This window comes from Triturus cristatus, chromosome 3_2 (assembly GCF_964204655.1).
Source record: "Triturus cristatus chromosome 3_2, aTriCri1.1, whole genome shotgun sequence".
Lineage (NCBI taxonomy): Eukaryota > Metazoa > Chordata > Amphibia > Caudata > Salamandridae > Triturus > Triturus cristatus.
Window position 1 is genome coordinate 993,623,959 of NC_140584.1, and position 24,747 is coordinate 993,648,705.

General features: G+C 42.0%; 1 protein-coding gene across 1 annotated transcript in view; it reads left to right on the top strand.

Annotated features, from left to right (window-relative positions):
• The window catches only part of SSC4D (scavenger receptor cysteine rich family member with 4 domains), a 451,954-nt gene that overhangs the window by 230,753 nt on the left and 196,454 nt on the right, over positions 1-24,747 (top strand). The window lies entirely within an intron of this gene.

The window sequence follows — 24,747 nt, forward strand, 5'->3', positions numbered from 1 at the left end:
GCGATTTCTTAATTTTGCGTAAGCATTTAAGAAATCGCAAATTGTGATTTCTTAAATGATATGTAAAAAGCACCCAAGTTGTGCGAATTATCCTTAAGAAATCGCAAATTACCACCAACTTCCAGTTGGTGGTAATTTGCGATTTCCTTTCAAAAAGCACTTTTTTGAATTTTACAAAGTGCCACGTGGCGCTCATACATGCCCTTAGGGCATGTATGTGCGCCATATGCACACACATGCTAATTTCAGGGGTGCATCAGGGTGTCATCATGACACCCTTGCACCTTTGAAATTATTCTCAAATTGCGATTAGCAAATTGCGATTCGCTATTTGAGAATTACTTCCCATTCATTCCTATGGGTCTCCTGGCCCATAGAAATGAATGTGCAGGTATTCCTTAATTGCGATTTCGCAATTTGCTAATCGCAATTAAGGAATTTTAAGAAATCGCTAAAAGTTTGCAATTTTTTAAATACTTCCCGATTTCCAATTCTCAAATAGCGATTCTTTAAAAATCGCTATTTGAGAATCGCAAATGGTGATGTTGATACATATGCCCCTAGGTCCCTGAGTCCTTGAATTGCTGCCTGCAACATTTTGCCTCTTGTTGCAGGCAGCCAATCAGAGCGCTCGCTCCTGCGGAAGCATTACTCCCATGCGAGTGAGTTGGCCCAAGGGAAAAAAGCCCCCTGAACCAATCAGAATACTCTATTTTTTAAATTGTGTTTGAGGGGCTCATTCAAGAGTCCCTCAGACGCAACCACCCAGTTCTACAAATATATTTGTACCTTAATATTTCAAAAACTACTGAACGGATTTATACGTGCAATGAAGACAAATCGGAGCTCCTCCTCTATGGGAAGTACCCCCACAATTTTGAGAACTACTCTGGCCGCTAGAATATCCTTTGTCCTCCTCCCCGGCTCACCCTGTGAAGAATTTGGGAGTTTGGTTTGAGGAGAATTTGTTTTTCTCTTTCCAGAATAAGAAGCTTGTGGGGAATTGTTTCGGGATACTTAAATCCCTTAAGAAATTCCCCCGCTTCTTCCCAGGGCTGCCAAAGAAACGGTTACTCGGGCTCTGTTACTGTCACGTATTGACTACACCAGTGCTCTGTACATTGGTCTACCGGGCTACATCCTCAATAAACTGCAGGTAATCCAGAATGCGGCAGCCAGGCTTCTTTTTAAGATCCCAATCAGATGCAGCGTTAGACAACACCTGCACATTCTTCACTGGTTGCTGGTCACCGAACGTGTTAAGTTTAAAGCTTTGATCTTGGCGCACCATGCTCTGTACGCTTCCGGCCCAGTCTATCTTAGGAAGCGCTTTAGGTTCTATACTCCAGCTAGACAATTGTGGTCAGCCTCCCAACTTCTTGCCCAGATCCCTCCAAAGAATGGGTGGCCGCTCTCTGGCTTTTAGGGCCGCCACGGCTTGGAACGCGTTTCCATCGGCTGTGCATAGCATTCAGGATCACAGCTGCTTCAAAAAACAGGTCAAAACCTTTCTGTTTAATTAACTGTCACTTCTTTATCGCTCTTGGATCGTGCCGGGACACTCTTCTTGGTAGCTGCATGCATTATAAACTGCAATAACATAACATATACCAAATCATAAACATCGCGCTTTCTAGACCAAGATCTAGCATCCCGCTAAATTTGATGTTATTCTGTTCAGCAGTTTTTGTGGTAGGGATTCTTTAAAAAGTCTATGGTAAATGGGGATTTTGTGTTTTGGGACCCTGCCTTTTTCTCAGTCCCCCCTTACTGGATCATTCCAAAACTTTCCATGAAGAAACAAGTCAAAAAGAATCTTTTTGGTAAGTTACATGAAGATTTGTCAAACTACGCCGTAGTTATTAGCAAAACAAAAAAGGCATTTCATATGGAAAATCTGATCAAACTACCACTGGCAACCTCCACTGGGGAATATATACATATACATTCACTGAAAAAATCAAAAATTAAAATGACATAATAGCTAGGTGAAAATGTCAGCGGTAACGTAACTTTTTTAACACAGAAATTCACCAGTTAAAGTTAGCAGTGCTAACAATAACTTGCGCCTCCGCCGAGCTCTTCTTATGACCTCACATATTACAGAACTCAAAAAGTTATGTTGGCACTGAAATTTTCACCTAACTATGACATCACTGTAACCTTTGGTTTTCTTAGTGAATTTCTAACGTTTTTTAAAAAACAAAATCACACCTAACTATAGCATCACTTTATTCTTTGTTTTTTTCACTGAATTGCTACGCTTTTTATGTGCAAATTATTATAAAATTATATTTCTTAACTGTAGTGCTACTTTAAGCATTGATTATTTCAGTGAATTTCTAGGGTGTTTTTTAGCGTCGAGTAATATTATATTACCATACGTAAAGCTACCCCCTTGCTGCGGCCAGGCCCTGCAGCCAACTGCTCACAGGAAAGCAAGCCAATGCCGCTCACGGCCTGTGATTGGCCGCAGGGTCTGGCCTGTGGTAAGGCCCTGCAAATGACACTCTGCATGCAGCCAACCGCAGCCATGCATAGCCTTCAGCTGTGCAGCGTAGGGTTGGCCCTGCGACCAATACCCTACAGGCAGCTGATACCTGCTGGGGGAGTGGGTCATGCAGCCTCCCATTCACAAATCACTATTGGCCTATCGGGCCAAAAACATTTATAGTAGGGAAGGGTGCACACTGCCCCACATCTCGTGCCCAAATGATCCCTGGGGGCCCAATTCACTGGGGCTATACACTAATTAAAGGGGGGGAGGCACATGTAGCCTCCCTCCCTGAGCTTTAAGAGGCCCCAGGGACCCCATGCCCCGGGGCCAAACATATTTATATTAGAAGAGGGGGCACATGGCCACCCTCCCTTAACCCAATGGGCCCCAGGAACCCCACCCCTGGTCCATCCAGAAATTACAGGGGAGAGGATGAATGGACCCTCCCACCTGAGCCTTAAAAGGCCCTGCGGACTCTGTCCCTCTGGGCCGAAAACACATCTTTAAGGGGAGAGGGTGCTTGGCACCTCTCCTCATACCCATCTGGGACTCGGGGACCTCATCCTCGGGTCCAAAGTCTTATTACTAGGGGAGAGGGGATGTAGCCCCCCTCCACAAGCCTTAAGAGGCCCCCAAGGATCCCATCCCCCAGGGTCAAACATATTTTTATAAGGGAGGGGCATGTAGCCCCCCCCCCCATTCGAGCCCAAATGGGCCCTGGGGACAACAACCCCTCAGGGCCAAACACAAATTATAGGGGAGGGAGGCACATGCTCTCCCCCCCAGAGCGCTAAGAGACCCCACGGACCCCATCTCCCAGGGCCAAAAGTTTATAGTAGTGGAGGGGACATGCGCCCCACTCTCAAAGCCCAAATGGGCCCTGGGGACCCTATTACATTACCCAGGGCAATACAGAAATTATAGGGGTCGGGCGTGTGGCCCCTCCTCTTCGAGCCTTAAGAGGTACCGGGAACTCCATCCCCGAGGACAAAAACAACTCTTTTGGGGTAGAAGAATTGGCCCCCCTCTCTGTGCCCAAATGGGACTCTGGGACCCCATCACCAGGGCCAAAAACCAATTAATAGGGGAGGGGGATGTTCTAAATGTATTCACATGAGGACTCTGTAAAACGGATTCTCCAGTACTGGGGTGTCTTTCATAGATTCACATGCTTGAATATTCCCCGTCGTCGGAGTGGGAGTCCCACGGTAAATAAAATAGCAATATATATAGTCATAATATACCTAAATAATACCATAAATAAAGCTATGTAGGTGTAAAAACACCAAGAATGTACCTATATGAAATCTCCATAGGGATACATGGAGAGAGAAAAAAGACATTTGCAGTCTATCTCTGTCATTATCTTGGTCCAAACTACAGCCAATCAGGCGTCAGCACCTCACCAGAACCTTCTCCTCAGAGTTCCTGACCTCAGATTTTCTACCGCACGTCGTGTGCCAGGGAGTCTCCCTGAGCTCTGCTCAGTTTTTGTCTGTCAGAATGTCTTCAAGTAAGTGATCTCTGTTTAGACCTTGTTCTTCTTGTGGAAAACTGTGTTTATTCTCTGAGGACCCACACAGTAAGTGCATTTACTGTTTGTACCCGGATCATGAGGTGGCAAAATGTAAATTTTGTAGAACCTTTTCTACAAAAACTTTAAAGGACAGGGAAGGCCGTCTCTTATTGTGGCTACAGAGACTTAAAGATAAGGAGGATCCAGTTTCTGATATGGAAAGCCTTATTTCTGGCCGTTCCCAGACAGCCTCAAAGCGCAGTAGTGTGCAGGAGTTGCAATCTCCTTTCCTGAAGAAAAAGAAAATGTCTTTGGCTCTTACATCTGCCACATCTGCTGTTTCACCTACTGTTTTGTCACCTTCGAGACCTGGTTCTCAGGCTATTGAGGCGTCTACTTCCAAGTTTTCTGGAAAAATACTGGCAGCCTCGTCGACGATGTTTCCGACGAAATTGGCAGTTACCGGCTCGTCGACGGTGACTCTGACGACGACATCAGCGGCGTCTTCGTCGACGATTGTCCCGTCGACGTTAGCCTCGTCGACGGTAACCATCAGTACCACAAGGTCGGTGACTTCTATATTACCCATTACATCGTCGACGACGAGGAAAGAAAAGGTTCCGTCGACGAAGACTTCGTCGTCGACGAAGGGTGTGAGATCGACTTCGTCGTCGAACTCGTCGACGGCTATTCCGTCGACGAACAGGAAGAAGATTCCGACGACGGCTTCGTCGACGACGGCTCCGTCGACGACAGCTCCGTCGACGACGGCTTCGTCGGCGACGACGACGACGGCTCCGTCGACGATGGGTTTGTCGGCGCAAATTTCGTCGACGATCGTTCTGTCGACCACCGTTCCACCAACGGTAGCTCCGTCGACGAGGCCCTCTCCGAAAACGTCCTCCGTGAATACCACGCAGCCGTCGACGGCAATTTCATCAGTAAGGATAAAGGTGAGCAGAGTATCATCTGCTCAAAAGTCATTGAGAGAGCAGCTGCCTCCCGCGACTTCAGCACCGGTCTCATCTTTCGCTGTGGTTCCCTTGATGCCATTGCCACTTAGTACTGGCCTAGATAGGCAAGACGAGGTTATTCGTGTAAAAGAGTCGCAGCTTCCGTCACCATTATTTGCGACAGATTCTGAACAGCAGTACGAGGAAGGTTTACCTGACTCTTTTGGTACGGCGCAAAGCCCATCTGACTTAATAATTAAATGCCAGGATGACAGTAGTGAGGATGAAGATCCGGTTTACAGGCAGCAGGTTCCTGCGCAACATTCAACAGCGACTCTGCCATTGTCGCTCATAGCTAATCTCCAACGCATGTTGGACGATTATAACCAACGTTTTCCTCTGTCGCCGCAACATCCTGGGGTTCCGTCAACGCCCGTGGTTCCGACAAATATAACTCCGGTGCCGATTGAAAATCCTTCACTCCTGGTGCCGTCAGCACCACCAAGACAGCCTTCAACGAGGTTTTTACCTCGTCAGGAGTTCGTGGAGGAGGTCCCTCAGGAAAGAGAAGAAGGTGAAATCCCAGATGATGATGGTGATGTTGATAATGATGATGATGATATGGCGGAGTGGGACGAGTACCAAGCACAAACACCATCCCCCTCTCAAGTGGTATCTGGTGACTCACCTCCAGTGGACATAGCGACTTTTCACCAACTAATGGAAAGGGCGGCACAACGTTTTAGGCTGACAACAGAGTGCAGAGAGGAGGATTGTTTCCTTTATGATTTCAAGAGTCAACCTTAAAACAAACGCATACTATTCCCATTGTGGATTTCATTTGGGAAGAAGGCAAGAAGTTGATGAAAACACCTAATACCTTGCCAGCACAAGTGCCTCGATTAGAAAAGAAGTATAAGGCGCCACTAGGAACCCCAGCATGCCTCACAGGTCAGTCAAGACCTGAGTCCGTCATTATGCAGGCAGCGCAACGTAGGGCAAAAAATCCTGCATCTACTGTCACCGCACCACCGGACCGTGACGGACGTAGAATGGATGCCATAGGGCGTAAGTTTTCTTCAATGGCCTCTACTGTGGTTAGAGCGGCTAATGCCTTGGCCATTTTGGGTCGTTATGACCGACAAGTGTGGGCTGACATTTCGACCTTGGTTCAAGAACTGCGGAGCCATCTAAGCGCGAAGCAATGAAGTTGCTCCAAGAGGGAGAAGCTACGTCGGCGGAAATGATTGATTGTGCAGTGGACATCGCATGCACGGGTTTCCGTCAGCTTGCTGGAGCGGCTGTCCTGCGCAGGCAGGGGTGGTTACGATCGACATCCTTTCGCCAGGAGGTGCAGTCCATGATTCTAAACATGGCTTATGACGGAGAGGCGTTATTTGGAAATCACGTCGATGAAGCGCTCCAGTCCATAAAGAAGGATACTGAGACGGCTAAATCTCTCGGAAATTTACATTTTCAAAGACAACATTTTCGTGGTGCACGCGGACGCGGCACCTCCTCAAATTTTCGAAGAGGAAATAATCAATATAGACCCAATAATCAAGGATCGAACCGCTATTCATATAGCCAGCACCAACAATCATCACGACAGCAGGCCTCCAAGTCGTATAGAGGTAAATCCTCATACAGAGGAAACGTGTCAAAAAGACAGTGACTCTTACCAGACAAGCAAAGTTGGAGGTCGAATCTCTCTGTTCTTTTCCCAATGGTCCTCAATTACAAAGGACCGTTGGGTTTTGGACATTGTGAAAAAGGGGCACGCTTTAGAGTTCACGAAATTCCCTCCGTCCACACCACCCACCGGACCACCACCAGCTCACATCAAGGAACTTTTACATCAAGTTCGACTTCTAAGGCAAAAAGGAGCCATAGAGTTGGTACCAATATCTCAAAGGGGGAAAGGATTTTATTCCCGGTTCTTTCTTATTACAAAGAAGAACGGAGAATGGAGGCCCATCCTCGATCTGAGGGCGCTCAACAAATATATAAAGAGCCAATCCTTTCGTATGATGACGCTAGTAGAGATCTTGCGTTTACTCTCGCAGGGAGATTTCATGGCAACGATAGATCTCCAGGATGCCTATTTTCATATCCCTATATTACAACGTCATCGGAAGTTCCTGCGTTTTCGAGTGGGTCAACACGATTTCCAATTCAAAGTGTTACCGTTTGGTCTGCGCTCGGCCCCTCGAGTGTTTACAAAGGTACTAGCTCCCGTGATAGCGTTTCTGCGACTCCAAGGTGTGCAAATATTTCCATACCTAGACGACTGTCTACTAAAATCACAGTCAAGCGCTCGCCTACGACAACACACGCTTCTATGCCAGGAGATGTTTCGCTCATTAGGTCTCTCCATAAATGCAGCGAAATCCCAGCTTCATCCTTCGCAACAAAAGGACTTTCTGGGAGCCACTCTGGAAATGGTATCAGCCAAAGCGTTTCTATCCCAGGAACGTCTACAAAAGATATTACGGCTGGTGACTTTGATCAGGTCAAAAAAGTCAGTTTCTGTAAGACTGTTGAAATCATTTTTGGGGATGGCATCATCGTCCATTGCCTTGATTCCTCACTGCAGGCTAAGGACACGTCCTATCCAGTAAGCATTGGATGCTCAATGGCGTCAAGTGTCGGGATCTTTCAACGACATGGTATGTGTCACAGATCAAATGAGGTCAGCACTCGAATGGTGGACAATACCAGCCAACTTAGCAGAAGGCACTTCAATTCTGTCGGTGACAACGGACAGGACAATCACGACAGACGCCTCATTAGAGGGATGGGGCGCTCATTTGGAAGATCTTTCTGTAAAAGGAAGATGGTCAACACATCAAAGAACTTGGCACATCAACAGGCTGGAGCTTATGGCGATTTTTCTGGCTCTAAAATCATTTCTTCCCTTAATCCAAGGAGAATCAGTGCTAATACAGACAGACAACACAACCTGTATGCACTATGTGAACAAACAGGGCAGAACGAAATCCCCGAGTCTGTCCAGGTTAGCTCAATCAATTTGGGACTGGTCTCTCAGTCATCGCATCATGATTACAGCAGTTCATCTACCAGGAATATCCAATGTCCTAGCAGATTCCCTGAGCAGGTCTTCCTCATCGACCCACGAATGGGAATTACACCAACCAACTCTAGAGAGGATATTCCAACAATGGGGTCGTCCACGGCTGGATCTCTTTGCTACGCCGGAGAACCGAAAATGCCGAGATTATGCAAGCTGGCATCCCCACAAAGGGTCACAGGGAAATGCCCTTTTGATGAACTGGTGCAATCTATTTGCGTACGCCTTTCCTCCAATTCCCCTCATACCTCGGGTCCTTTGGAAGATGAAGAGACAGCCTTGCCACCTGATTCTAATAGCCCCACGTTGGCCCCGACAGGCATGGTTCTCAGAACTGCTCCTGCTGTCCCAATGCCAACCAATCCTCCTGCAGTCTCGGACAGATCTGCTCACGATGAGCGAAGGGAGAATTTGTCATCCGAATCCTTCCTCACTGAGTTTATCGGCATGGAACCTGAACACCATGAGTTCGCCCATCTAGACATCCCGCAGAATTGTAGGGACATTTTGGCCCAGGCAAGAGCACCCTCTACAGTCAAGACGTACAAGTTGAAATGGAAAAGATTCTGCCACTGGTGTGCTTCTAACGGAATCCACCCAATACATTCCACGGCAAACCAATTACTACCTTTCTTCTTGCACTTGGCTAGTTCCGGACTATCCCATGCAACTTTACGGGTTTTCCTAGCAGCGATTTCCCGTTTCCGACAGGATGGCTCAAATTCCCTTTGTTCCTCAAGAATAATCCGCCAATTCTTTAAAGGCTTATTCCGAAAATTTCCGCCAGTTCGGCGTCCTCCTCCGTTGTGGCATCTTAACGTTGTGTTAGCGCAATTGATGAGACCACCGTTCGAGCCCATTCACAAGGCCGACTTAAAACATCTAACTTGGAAGGTGGCCCTTCTTCTGGCACTAACGTCTTCACGTCGTGTCAGTGACATCCATGCTTTTACCATCAAACCTCCTTTCCTGCAGTTCAAACCGGATGCTGTAGTGTTGCGTACTAATCCATCATTCCTACCCAAGCTGCCTTCTGATTTTCATATTAACGAGCCAGTCATATTAAAGACTTTCTTTGCTAACCCTCAGACACCTGCGGAGCAAAGGTTGCATTCTTTGGATGTGAAACGATGTTTGAAGTTCTACATCAGCAGGACAGCTTCGTTTCGAAAATCCGATCAGCTTTTTATAGCATATGGACGCTGTCATAAAGGACGTCAGGTTACTAAACCGATGATTGCACGCTGGATTTCTACGGCTATTGTCTTCTGCCATCAAAGGGCAAACAAACCACTGCAGTCTTCAGTGAGAGCACACTCCACTAGGGCAGTATCATCATCTACCGCCTTATTTGCTGGAGTACCTTTGCAACACATCTGCAGAGCAGCTACGTGGTCGACCAGACACACGTTTACTAAGCACTACTGCTTGGCGGCTTTAAGCGAGGAGGATGCTGCAGTGGGACAGGCAGTGCTGCGCAATCTTTTTAAATAAGGTGAGCCTCTTCCTCCCGCCTCCATATTGTTTCCATTTACTGTTCAATATTATTCATTGCATTATATACATGCTGTATGTCAACAGATATATGTATTTATATATATATATATGTGATGTTTTATAAGAAGATTATGATCATTGCGATCTCATGTTGATGTCATTATGGACACAATAATATGGTTACTGCTTTCTATTCATATTCAAGCATGTGAATCTATGAAAGACACCCCAATACTGGAGAAGAACAATTGTTACTTACCTGTAAACAGGTGGTTCTCCAGTATTGGTGTCTTTCATAGATTCACATGCGACCCTCCCTCCTCCCTTCAGAGGTTTTTTCCTCCTCATAAACTATACATACACTTTGGTGCTACGAAAATCTGAGGTCAGGAACTCTGAGGAGAAGGTTCTGGAGAGGTGCTGACGCCTGATTGGCTGTAGTTTGGACCAAGATAATGACAGAGATAGACTGCAAATGTCTTTTCTCTCTCTCCATGTATCCCTATGGAGATTTCATATAGGTACATTCTTGGTGTTTTTACACCTACATAGCTTTATTTATGGTATTATTTAGGTATATTATGACTATATATATTGCTATTTTATTTACCGTGGGACTCCCACTCCGACGACGGGGAATATTCAAGCATGTGAATCTATGAAAGACACCAATACTGGAGAACCACCTGTTTACAGGTAAGTAACAATTGTTCTTTCAAATTAATCTTTCCAGCCCTGAGGAAGTCGTAGGGTGATTTACCTATTGACAAAACGTGTTGGTTGGCAGAGGAATCTGAATCCAACTAAAGAAAGAATTGAAGGCTATATAGACAACTGGATGACTCCCATTTATGTTTATGTATGCGCGTGTGCTTAGAGACATGCCTCTCTTCTCCGAAGTTATAGCTTGATTGTCTATTCGTTTTCTTCCTATTCAAGCATTGCCATCCAAATTTCAACCACAATATTTTTGTCCACTTGATTTTACTCATCAGATTAAAACTGTGGCCTTTCATTTGAATTTGCAGCACACTTGGAATAATCATGCTGACTTTCATTCAGTATTAAAGAGGAAGGGCAACCCAATATTCCCTTGAGGGCTTGGGTGAACAATAAAGAAATCAATGTAAACCACCCACAAAGGATTTGTTTATACAAGTATTTGATAATTTGAAAAGATTCAATATATCAAGTTATGACATCAATAAAATACTTCAAAGTTATTTAGAAGAATCAATTTGCGAAAAAGTATTACTATTCAAGAAAAAATAGTTCAATGGTAGGTGTGTTTATTCAATATTTTATATTCCAAAAAGTATTTTTAATATAATAAATGTGTACAAAAGGGTTCACATAGGCTCAGTCTTAGAAAAACACACATTAACTATGGTTATAAATTCACTTTCCTTATTTTGCGAAACCAAAAGTCATTGTGTTTAAATGTCCAAATCCTATGCACAGTTTAAAACTTGACTCAAAAGAATTCAGATGCAAAGAACACATATGTCAATAAATTCAAAGGAAATTGGACACTATGTCAACATTTCGGTCTCTGTAGCAACAAGTCAGCGAGACCATTTTCAGGACTGCAGATATTTCAAGAGGATGTAAAAAGACCCCTCTTGAGAATAACCAGTAGAATTCTAATGAAAGGGCTATGAAAGACCAGTATGGAATAACAACAAATCGTGAAGTCTGAGGTAAATATTGAGTAAAAGCCACAGGGACAAACTTGTATTTGTAATTTAATGAGCACTCATTTATTTTAACATTTGACAAGTCCACGAGGGATTTCCATTATTTAGATAATATTCTACGATGGTTGGCTGTCAAAATTAAATTGGGACATAGTTTAATTTTGACCACCAACCATCGTAGACTGACTTGTTGCTACAGAGACCGAAACATCGATGTAGTGTCCAATTTCCTTTGAATTTATTGAGTTTTTTTGAGTCAAGTTTCAAATGATGCATACGATTTGGGCGTTTAAACACACTGACTTGTGGTTTCGTAAAATAAGGAAAGTAAATTTATAACCATTGTTAATGTGTGTTTTTCTTAGACTGATCTTATGTAAACCCTTTTGCATACATTTTGTATATTAAAAAATACTTTTTGAAATATCAAATATTGAATAATAAAACCTGCCACTGAATTGCTTTTCTTGAATAATAATACTTTTTTCACAAATTGAATCTTCTAAATAACTTTGAAGTATTTTATTGATGTCATAACTTGGCATATTGTATCTTTTCAAAGTATTGTATAAACAAATCCTTTGTGGGTACTTAACATTGATTGCTTCTTTGTCTTTTATTCAGTTGCACTACTGAATATCGAGGCTAAGAATATCGAGATACAAGAATATCATGGACAAAATATCGAAAGCTAAGTGCATATAAAGGAAGTTAAGATTTACTATTCCTAACTCCACATCTACGTACCTAGTAGATACATATATTGTCACTGTAAATATTTGTGGCATTAGGTATAGAAAATCAATACTTATCTACCTTTTGAATTATGTATTTTGTGCTTGAGATTTGTATGCCACGATATTCTAGCTTCGGTATTTATTCTTCCTAGTTGAAATCATATGTTCTAGAACCTTATCGTTGGCTTCTGTCTGTACTTCAACTAATCATAATTCACTAGAAAGATTATCCATCTAATGAATGCTCTTAGGAAGATGCTTGTTCTGGTTATGCTCCCTTGCTGGCTTGTTGTTTTTTCCAGCAGCACCCTACTACACCAGGAGCTTCAGAAGCGTGGCATCCCGTTACATCCACCTCAGGAGTTTGGTGGCGAGTATTGAGAAGAAGATGTTGTGCTTATTGTAGAGTCAGGCATCACATCTCTGGACTTCATGCTTGGCTTGAGGCTAGAATCCTCACAGCCAGGACCACACCAATATTTCTGTGGTTACAGTCATCTCAAGGGATGCTGTGCGTCTTGAGTAGAGCATCAGCAGGGAATAGTGGTAGCTGAGGCATACATTGGAAGAAAGATGTCCAACTATGGCTTCTTCGTCTTGTGATTAGTTGTCGCCCTGCATTGGACAAGCCTTATGAAATGTAATTTCAAAATGATGGTCTGTCCAGAGATTTCTGCCTGTGGTGCTCAGTTCAAGCTGAAGTTGAGTTTTATTCTGTGATGTTAGCTACTATTAGAATTAGTATATAAAGGAGACATTAACAAGTTATTATTTTATTGTTGCATCCATCCTACTCTTGCTACTACTTTTGTCGCTGATGTTGCTCCTTTCAGCCCAGTTTCCTTTTGGATTTTCTTCTATAAGTCCTTGCTTGGCTCGTTTCTCTTCTATTTTGGCTGTAAAGTTTGATGCCATGCTTATTGCCTTCTGCCTAAATGCTCATCTTAATTCAAGAGATACAAGTTTGCCAAGGAGGTTGCTTGCTCTTTGTGGCCTTTTCCTCCTAACTGGAACCCTCTCAAGAAGACATGTGACGGGGGCGTGGTCTGGCCACGAGGGAAGATGGCCGCCTGAACAAGAGGCTCCGCATCGTGACGTACCCTTAACGGAGGCAGCGCACATCAGCCAACAGCCAGGACCTCCTTTGCCACAGACATGGCATTATATTGCAGCGTTTTCACTTCTGGCTGAATTCCGGACTCAAACGACCCTTAATTAATTTTGACAGGAATACTTTTTGCTCCGGTAAGCATAACTCGGGCCCTGTACTACGTCAAAGCCTCGGAACTTGCGTTACTGGAGCGCCCCCCTCGCTGCATTCCTGAAAGGGCTGCTGTGAGGAACGGAAACTGGCTTATCTCGATCGCTGACTCAGTAATTCTATGCCGTAAGATGTTTCTTTGCCAAAATTAATCTGCGAATGACTTCTTGACCTAATGACCCTTTTCAAGGGCAATTTTGACAGAAACAAACGCTATTTTATTAAGCTTTCTTCAACATCTGGAGCTCAGCTGTTCCACTGAAGCACCTCACACGCTGCCTTTCTGCGCTTCAGTTAACACATGTTTTGTCAGAGCTTTTTACTACAATTCTTTTAAAAGAATTTCCAGCTTTCATATGACAACAATTACAAAGAGACTTATACTGTATGGAGTTTTTTATTTCTATGAAGTATTTCCAGAATTCCTCCAGATATACTGCTGTTATTTATTAAAGGCACCTTTTCATGAGGGCACAACATTATGGCCACAACATTTACATGTTCTAATGCGAGGGGGAAAAATGTTTTCCGCCTTTTGAAATACTTTGAGTGAGGAGAATTAGTGACGCAGTACCCGTTTCCCGCTGAATGCTTTGAACATCTAATCCTACTGCATTTTATAAAGGTGCAATGATTTTAGGTACAATATAAAATATGTTTTTTCCGCTTTTGAACTATTTTGTTTACATTTTATAAAGGTTCAATAATTTAGTGTACAGTATAACCGCAAATTATTTTTACTGATATTACTATAAGTGACAAACGCTAAATATTTCATGTTATAAAATACTGCACGTTGTTATTTGAGACGAATATCGCTTGTAACTACCATTGGTAAGAGGCAAAAATTGTATTTTTATTTTACAAGAGTCTTCTGGATTAAGGGCCATATGTAGGTAGCCCAATACCGGTCGGTAACGGCCGATTTTCGGTAATTATACCGTTACCGACCGGTATTTAGGCTTTTGATATGTAGGGGGATAATTTCTGTATTCGGTAATTTACCGAAGCGGCAAAATTACCGAATCGGTAATTTTACCGATTCGGTAAATACCGAATACAGAAATGAGATGTAGGGGGAGTGTGTGGTGGGTGTGGGGATTCGTTATTTACCACCAACTGAAAGTTGGTGGTAAATGACGAATGACTCAGTAAATGCATTTTTTGGCCCTTAGATGTGTGCAATGTGGCAGACACACATGCCCTCAGGGCATGTATGTGTGCCACATGTGCACACATGCAGGAATCAGGGGTGCAACAGGGTGTCAATGTGACACCCTGCCACCCTTGATTGAGCTCCCCCCATTACCGATTCGGTATTTACCGATTCGGTAATGGTAACTGGCTTCCCATTGATTCCTATGGGCCTCCTGGCCCATAGGAATCAATGAGATACAGGTTACCATTACCGAATCGGTAAATACCGATTCTAAAATACCGACACTTACCGAATCGGTATTTTTTTACCTACATTGCATTTACCGATTCATAAATACCGAATCGGTAAAATTCGGTATTTAAGAATCGGTAAATGTAATTTACCTACATAAGGCCCTAAGTGTGGTATACTTTTACATCCTTACACTTAATACTTTTGTGTTTGACTCTTGCAACATTTTGAAGGGAAGCATTTTCAGATGTCTAACCACAAAAACGGCAACAAAAACTCCAAACTGTCTTCTTTTACAGACGTGCACAAACAGTTGCACACTATGCCTGTTAAAGGCTCACCTCCATCACCACCTAATACATCTTTAGCCACCTCAACAATAGTCAGAAGCAACTATGAACCGCATTTTACAAGAAATCTCATCAATCAGCTGCCGTCTGACAGAGATGGACAATAACATTTCCTCCCTCACGTCAGAAACTAAGTCCGTTAGAGCAGATATTGCACAATTTCATCAAACAACAGAAGGATTGGATCTTCGATTAACAGTAGTAGAAAATAAACTTGATGCAACACAAAACCGTGACCAAGACCTTCTATTTATTCGCAGTAAGCTTGTTGACTTGGAAGATCGCAGTAGAAGAGACAATATTCGCTTCTTCGGATTTCCAGAGAAAATTGAAGGCCAGAATGCTCGGCTATTCCTATGTAACCTTCTTCCCAAGCTACTCGACACTACCTTTGATCCACCATTAGAAATACAACGCGCTCATCGTATTGGTCCACCACGTCAAACTTTGAACTCTCGACCAAGACCTCTAATTGCTTATTTTCTACGCCATGAGCAAACCAGACAGATACTAATGCTAGCTCGCACGCAAAGATCCTACATTTATGATGGTCATCAAATACAAATGGCAGCAGATTTCTCGAGAGAAACCAACAAAAGAAGGAAATTATTTTTATCTATGAGGTCACAATTACAGAAGTTGGATATTAAATATGGATTGTTTGATCCAGCACGTTTCCGCATCACTAAAAATGGTGAGTCCAGAGTCTTTTACAATCCTGAGGACTTACAACATTTCCTTGACAGCCTATCGATTCAGGATATGGATGTACAACATGTCTCTCATGATCAGCATAGTGAAAGATCAGGCACAACCTCAACAGCTAGCAGACAACAGACATTGCAACCTTGGTGAAGTTTGCCATCGAGGTAGAGACATAGACCGCCCTCTTCGTGCACACAATGATCAAACATCTATTTTACTGCCTACAGCCACTTCTGCACAAGAGCATCGTAGAGATAAGTCTAGATCTCCTTTGAAGCCTGCCTCAGATGGAAAATAGACATAATGTTATATTCTATCGCTATAGTTGCATTACCTGTTAATATCCCCTTCCCCCTTTTTTTTAATCAATTTATCTAGCTTATGGAGCTGAGTTAATACACATCTTTTATGTTTTACTTATACCTTGCTTTTTCAGGTGGGGGGAGGGCAAAAATGGAGTATCACTAATTTATTGTCTGTGTTTATAATAATATTTTATTGAGAAATTATCTTATCTTTATAATTATATTTAATATGTATTTTATTTGAGATCTTCTCACAGCAGAGTTACATTTTTAATTATATACTGTGTTGGTCATCTGTCATATTCTGTGATATAGGCTTTGAATAGTTTGATATTTTCATCTTTTATAAATAGATTCCTTATCCATTCCTACATTTCTGATGCTCCCTCTTAGATAACACTTATGCTCATATTTATAGTTATTTATTTAAATTGTATTTATGAATGATAATTTTAACTGTTTACTATAATTCATGGAACATATCTTTCGTTTTTTCATTACCTGTAGATATGTTCTATTGTTTACTTATTCTTCGTAATGGTATGAATTTTCTCTCCTCCCATATACTTCCATATGCACTTGGACTTCAGGGGAATTTTTCTTCTCTCTTTAGTTTTCCAAATTTATTGTCCTGGCTAATACTCATACTAATATTCTACTCTCCCGAGAGGGTTCGTACTCGTGGTGGTGCTCCAGTGAGCCCAGGCCCACGGTTAAATGTTAAAGTTGTAGGCAACGGACCTAGATCAATTTTGATTCTCCTTTCTACTTCCCACAGGTACAGCTACTCTGATTGCATAGTATTGTGTGTTTTTCTTCATATATTTCTATAGGGACTTCCTTTTACCTTTTGCTACATTTTCTTTCTTTATTACATTTCTCATTTATAAGTTTCAGATGCTGCATCTTTTCAACTTTAAAACTTTCACTTACACTTTTCTATTCTTTAATAGCCGGAGTACCCCCCTTCCCATCCTGCCCTATTCCCTTTCATTTTATTCTCATTAACTTTTCACCTTTTTAATTTTGTCTGATTATTACATTGACTCTTAATTCCTTTTGACTGTATCTCATTATGGCTAATACTCATCCTCCATCTATTATTACTTGGAACATGCATGGCCTTACCCATTACATTAAAAGGAAGAAAGTCCTTTCCTATTTACAATCCAAACATGTAGACATAGCTTTATTGCAGGAAACACACTTTGATGAGATTAAATCTGATAAACTCTGTAGGGATTGGGTGGGGAAGGTTATTCATAGCAGCATTCATAAAAATGACTCTACAGTTGCTAGTCCTGTCCGTAAATGCGGAGTTTCAATTCTTATCCGGAGGTCACTTCCAATTACGATTTCCAAGACATGGTCAGACCCTGATGGTCGATATGTGTATGTCAAATTGCGAATTGGGAATTCTTACATCTGTCTTGCATCAATCTATGCACTAAAAAATCCTTTTTTCTTCAAATGAATCATCTTCTCACAGAGATTAATGCCTCACAATACCTCATCGGTGGGGATTGGAATCTGGTGCAAGATCCTATTCTAGACAAAACTGGTCAGTTTGATAGAGCTAATGCAGCAGATAGGGCTATTTTAAAAGATATACTCTCTGACAATGGTTTATTTGACCATTGGCGTCTCAGTCACCCACAAGATAAGGAATATACGTTCTATTCATCCTTGCATGGCACGTTTTCCCGCTTAGACTACTTTCTCCTATCACACAAAGCGGTCCCACTGGTCACTGAGTCTCAAATTCTGGAAGCGGCCATGTCTGATCATTCTCCTGTTCGTTTATCTCTAGATTTAGGTTTATCCAAACCGGGGCGTAAACCATGGCGTATGATCATCCAGAAATACAGGACACCCATGGGTAAACTTTAATTACAATCCCATCTCCATGACTATCTCTCTATTAATCAGGGTTCTGTCACTTCTAGGAGAATTATATGGGCGGCAGCCAGGGCCACTATTAGAGGACAGTTAATGCGTGACGCAGCTCTTGTCAATAAGAATAATATTGCAAAACAAGCAGAATTAGAACGAGACATTCAATATTACTCTCACTTATATATATCAGATTCCACTTTACAAAATCACAAATTATTAGAGCAAGCACACATGTCCCTTAATAGTCTCTTTACATCTAAAGCTGAGTACCCTTTTCAAAGTATGAAAGGGAGACATTACGAACAAGGAGAGAAAGCTGGGCGGTTACCAGCTGCACAATTACGTCAAAGAGAACCTGCTATGGCTTTTCCAGCTATCCGATCAACTCAAGGTGACATACTTACTAGACCCCAGGAAATAGTTAATAAATTTGCCTCCTTTTACCAATCTCTATATACTCCAAATAATCAAATTGACTTAGATAAGATGTCCCCTTTTTTAACAAAGGTGAATCTCCGCGTCTTTCTGATGATGGCCGAGCTTTGCTTGATGGCAACATCACAAGAGATGAAATCTCCAAAGCTTTTGCTGCTCTGCCTTATCATAAAGCTCCCGGAGAGGATGGTTTTCCTGCTGAATTTTATAGATGGGCAGGTCAGAATATGATTGATACTTTGCATGCTGCGTTTCTCGAATCTGATAAAGAATCATCATTGGGATCTCTTTCTAATAAGGAAATTATAGCTGTCTTACCTAAACCGGGTAAAGACCCCCTCTTATGTGGTAGCTATCGTCCTAACTCTTTATTGAATTGTGATGTTAAGATTTTAGGTAGTATTTTGGCGTCTCGTCTCCGCAAAGTATTGCCCTCCTTGATGCATAATTCTCAAGTGGGTTTTGTCCCGGGACGTTCTTCTCGGAATCATCTCCGTACACTGGCCCATACACTTTGGTCTGCTAAACATCTCTCAGAAGATGCCTTGGCCCTCTCGCTTGACGCAGAAAAAGCGTTTCACCGCATTGAGTGGGAATATCTTTTTACTATAATGCACAAATTTGGGTTGGGTGATCAATTCATCGCTAAAGTGTGTTTATTAAATGATAACCCCTCAGCTCAGGTAAATTGTGGTGGTTTTTTATCTACAACATTCCCAATCCGGAGAGGTACGCGCCAGGGTTGCCCGTTATCCCCCCTCCTTTTTCTTTTAGCAATGGAACCTCTTGCTGCTGCAATCCGACAATCTGATGATATTATAGGTGTCCCCCTTCCAATTGGGCATTCTAAAATTCACTTATAGGCAGGTGATATCCTTCTTACTCTTACTAATCTTCCCCGATCTCTCCCGTCCCTTCTTCAAATTATTAATGATTTTTGCTCCATTTCGGGTTATAAAATAAATTGGGACAAAAGTGAAGCACTACCAATCTCGGCTGGCACTACGAAATCAGCAATTTATGGATTCCCTTTTCATTGGCAATCTTCACATCTTAAATACCTAGGAATTTTAGTTAATAAAGGTTTGGAAAATATGGCCGCAGATAACTTAGCTCCCTTATTTTCTCAAATGCAAAGGGATTTTGATAAGTGGAAAGCCCTAGGGTTATCTCTTTGGGGTAGAGTTCAAGCTATCAAAATGGTCACTCTGCCGGAGATTCATTTATATTTTAGGTATGCTTCCCCTCCAAATCCCTTTAGCTACTCTCAGATCAATAGATTCCAAGATTAAGCTCTTCATATGGGGCTCAGTTAAACCGTGCCTTGCTGCGGTAAAATTAAAGGCCCACCAGTTGTATGGAGGTATGGGTCTTCCATCAATTGAACACTATTCCCTTGCTTTACACATTTCCCAATTCTCTTATTTTCTGCCAGAAACTAAAGACATTCCGCAATGGGTCTCCATCGAACGTCATCTTTTATTTAAGGATTCAGGTCTTTCTCTTTTATATGGTAGTGGCACTAGTCCTTCTGATCCTAAAAATCCGACCTTATCAGTCATGCACAAATCTTGGCAGAGGGGACATCGCATATTAAGCTCGAATGCGCAAATTCATGTTAAGGCTCCCCTATGGAATAACTCAGCTATCCATATCAATGGTCGCACTTTAACCTGGCCTTTATAGCAAGAAGCTGGCATTTATTCCCCGGATCAACTTCTCCATGATGGCGATTTTAAAACCTTCTCCCAACTATTCGAAGAATTTAATCTTCCTATACAACACTCTTCTAAATACAACTCCAACAATGTCTGAAGAAACACTTGGGATCTCCCCCTTGGTTACTTCAGGTTTCTCCAATCTTATCTTACCTAACTCTATGGGGGAAATTTAAAGGAGTGACCTCTGGTCTTTACAAAACTTTTATGCTTCCTCTTTTTTCGCAGTCTCTTTCCCACACTCTGCGGAATAAATGGCAATCCCGTTTATCTATTTCATATACGGCTTCTGAATGGGACCAGATATTAGAGGGATTACACAAAGGAGTCTGTGAAGCTAGGCTTAAATTCTGCATATTTAAAATTCTACATGATTGGCACTGGTCACCGATCAAATTACATAAAGCTGGACTACTCTCGCACACTAATTGCTGGAGATGTTCCAATTCTGGTTGTGACTTAGCCCATATCATTTGCGAATGCCCACAAACCAGATCTTTTTGGACCTTCGTTGGCAAAACTTTGAATTCCACAATGTCATTATCTTTACCACTTGCATCTACCACCATCCTTTTACATTATTTACGCCATTTTCCAAAACTTTCTAAGCCACAAATTCGTCTCCTTCACACTGCACTAGCTACAGCCAAAATTTGCATTTTGCGCCACTGGAAGTCTCCATCTCCACCCTCTCAGGAAGAATGGTTGGTGGCAATGATGCAGACGGCCCTAGATGAGCACACAATCTACAATCTACAGGACCAAGTTGATATTTTTCTTCAAACTTGGTATCTTTTTTTGGAAACTAAAATCGACAATGATACTGATTTCAATTCCACTCTCTCTTCTAATGCAAATAATCGAATTACTTAATTCATTATTTCACATCCTTTTCCTCTACTATTTCATTTTCTTACCCCTTGTCTTCCTTTCCCTCTCCCTTCCTTACTCTGGCTCTATTTATTTATCTATTTAATTATCTATCTATTCATTATTTCTCATTCTCTTTCACTGTCTTGCTTTACCTTCTTTATCTCATCTCCTTCTTCTTTCACTTTTTCATATCAACTTTTCACTTATCTTTAAACTTTTGCGACCTAATTTTATCAATATAGTTATCTCTGTAAAGATATTATTTTTACTTACATATAAAATATATTCATATATTTTATATACTGTTATATATTATAATATATTATAGTGTATATAATATCAATCTAATTTCATGTTCCTGTTAATATTTATAAATTCACAAATGTATCTATTTATTTAAATATATTTCAGTATTTATGTATCCACAATGATTTCTTATTTATTTATCTTATTTATTATGCTTATCCGTTCCTATTTATCATCACAATATATATTCTCTATTTATCAATGATCTACTGTTTTACTAAATTGGTGTTTACCCTGTATGTTATTGTAAAATTCAATAAAAAATTCCGACACAAAAAAGAAGACGTGACACCTTTCACTTGCACTGTTATGTGCAGGGTACTATTATTAGCACTGTTGTTAGTCGGAGTAGTCACCCTTTCCTTGGCCAATCGCGAACAAATCCTGATATCACTTCACAGTGTTCACACCTTGACACAGACGATTTAAGACATTGGTAAAGTTAGCAATTGCTTAGGGCCACCACCTTTCAAGACCCCCCTGGTCCAATGATTGTGTCAGTCAGAAGTCCTTAATAATGTTATTCATAAAAACAGTTTTCTTTCATCTGGCCATGCACCTTCATAGAAGCTTAGTTGTGTGCCTAACATGCCCAACCTTAACCCTGAAGCTCTCGTGCAGTTGGTGGCAGTTACAGTATTTAAAAAAAGCTTTTGTTCTCTTGTTTCACTCCTTGCTTCATTTCACTTCTTCCAAATCCCCCCTTTTTCTTTACCTATATATTGACCTATCTTTATATTCTTACCCCTCTCTCTGGTTCAACTCTCTGTACCTCTCCTGTGTTTACTTTCCCTCTCTTTCTGAACAAACCTCCTTCTTCCACTGACTCACAACCTCACCTCTCTCTACCACTCTACGTGCCTGCATCTATATCTGTACCTCACCATCCCTTCTACCCCAACTCTCTCTATACACCACATTGTTCTCTTTCCATCTCTCCTCCATCAAATTCACCTCTCCCAACCTCGCCTCTCTCTTTACCTCATCTCTCTCCATTCGTCAATACCTCACTACTCTCTCTGCACCTTTCCACCTCTTATCTCTTTCTACCACGTTGTTCTCAATATCTTACGTCTTTCACTATCTCATTTCGCACCCCACCTCTATCTCTTTCTCTCTACCTAATCTGTGAGCTTACTTTAGCATCCTTTCGCTACCTCACGTCAAACTTCCTTCTCCCCTCTCTTTTTCTACCTTATGTTTCTCATTACTATTTTCCTATCTGCTATCTCTTTTTCTCTGCATCATCCTCTTTTTTTTTGGGATAATTTCCTACTCATTCTCATCTCTGTCTGTACCTCCTTCTGTAATTCAACTCACCACCTCTTCCTCCTATCTCTTTCTACCTCTCTCTTTATATCACTCTACCTAATCTGCCTGTCTCCTCCGCAGCACTCTCTCTTTACCTCACCCTCTCTCTACCTCTGTATCGAACTGACGTCACTTTTACAGAAAGATTGCCAGCTGTAATGACAGGCTTATTTGTCAAAACATTTGCAGCAAATAAAGCAACCACTTCAAGCACTGTGTGCATGTGTCATATTTTAATATTATGTGCTAGTCGACTAATGTCATCCTAGTCACTCTCACCATACGTTTCCTATAGTGGGAGAAACAGGCTGGTTTGACAATTAATTACGAGTTTTGTTGCTGCAAAGCGAAATACTGGAGCCGGGCAGTAGGAACCTCAGGTTGTTTCTGGTGGCTCAATTTCTGAGAGTTTAATGTATTGTTTGGTATCACAAGGTCTTGAATGAACATAAAATGTGTCTAAAATTCAAAATTGCTTCAAATAAGTAGGCACCAAATTTGTTCTTTCCGGGGCACCAATAATCCCTAAAATGGCGCTGAGGGGGCAGAGGTCTTGACCCTTGCTACTCTGGTGGAGCACTGTCTGCCTATTTTTGAGACCCGCCCTTGCCTGGCTGGGATTTATTTCCTGTAAATGAAGCTGCTGCCACACCTCCTCTCATTATAACACTAAGGGTTTTCCGAGCGGTCATGCTTGCTCTACAATTGTTTTTGCTTAGTGAACACAAACTTAGAATTTGTATTCTCTGAACAAAACCATGGATTTTTCTCACTGCTTATGGAGCTATTTAATACTTTTCCTGCCCATATCTGCCATGCCTCGCATATTAGAGACAGGCAGGGAAAATGGATGACAATCTCCCCCGCACTTATTAGGGTGGGACAACCATCACTGTGACTTATTGGCCCCTGGCCGACAGGCCACCACGCAGAAGGCTTACACCGGCAGAGCCAGTGGAGGTTACTCTGGTGTATATTACTCGCCACTTTCCCCAATTCTAAACAGATTAACTAGGTCACAAGTCACCGAGTTGCATATTATAGAAAGAAGAATCATAAATAAGAAATACATGGAAGTTGCATGACACCTGTTCATCCACTGGTCTGTTCAGATGTCATTCACATTTTTCTTTCGCCCACTACAACATGCAGTATGAGCAATGGGCAGCCCTGCCAAGTACCACGCATCATGCGTTAGACCAACGCATTTTAATGTGGTGGTCTGCATCACCGCATTAAAAAGCATTGTCACTCATTTTCAGCTTCTGTTGTCCACCTGACAGGCTGTGAGCCTGGTGAACAATTCAACTCTGTATATTACAAAATGTAGCACCATATTGCAATATACGGAATCAAATAGTTCAGTAAAAATGCCGTTGCAGCGCCATTTTCTTTTTCCAGGGTGTTTGGGTTGACATCACGTCCTCTTTCGAATTAGGTTGCCGACTGAGGCGGCTGTATCTGCGCGCGTGTTGTGGCATAACTGTTAATTGACGTCACAGAAGGGGCCCAATGGCAACTACTGAGACAGGCACGAGCGTGCGCACTGTGCGCAGTTTTGATATTACGGGTCAACCCACTTCCACCATTGGCAGTCTTGTCCTGTAAGTGACAGCATTTTGCTTGATGACTTGTGCACTTCTACCTAAAAGGAAGTGCACTTCAGTGCCAGGGCTGGTGAGCCAATATTTTTCCAAGTTGCATTTCTTTCTATTCTTTGTCCTTTTTAGTTATTTGGCAACATTGTGCATGTAAACTAGGACTTCAGGGTACACAAATTTAAAGTGAATTGTCAGTGGTGTGACATAAGCCCCTGCAGCACTGGCGGTGTGGGGGGCACCCAAGTTCCAGGGGGCCCCCTCAGCAAAGGTGGTAGGTGATATGCCGATGGGGGGGACACTCCTTGTTCTTTGAAGGGGGGGGGCTCAAGTTTTGTTTCACCACTGATAATAGTACATTTTATTTGTGCTAATAGAAATCATATTTTACTGTGATGTGCATTATCACTAAAAAGAGGTTGTATACTTGTCCTAAGTACATCTGCCGGCTAGGAAGCATCCACACTGTTCTGTTAAAATTATTTGCGATTATTAATGTGTTTTAATGTAAAAATTGCATTGAAACATATAGCAACCACGTTTCCATAGTAACATTATTTCTTGTATTTTTTCTTTTTCTTGTTGTGGCATATGTTTACAATGAAAAAAAT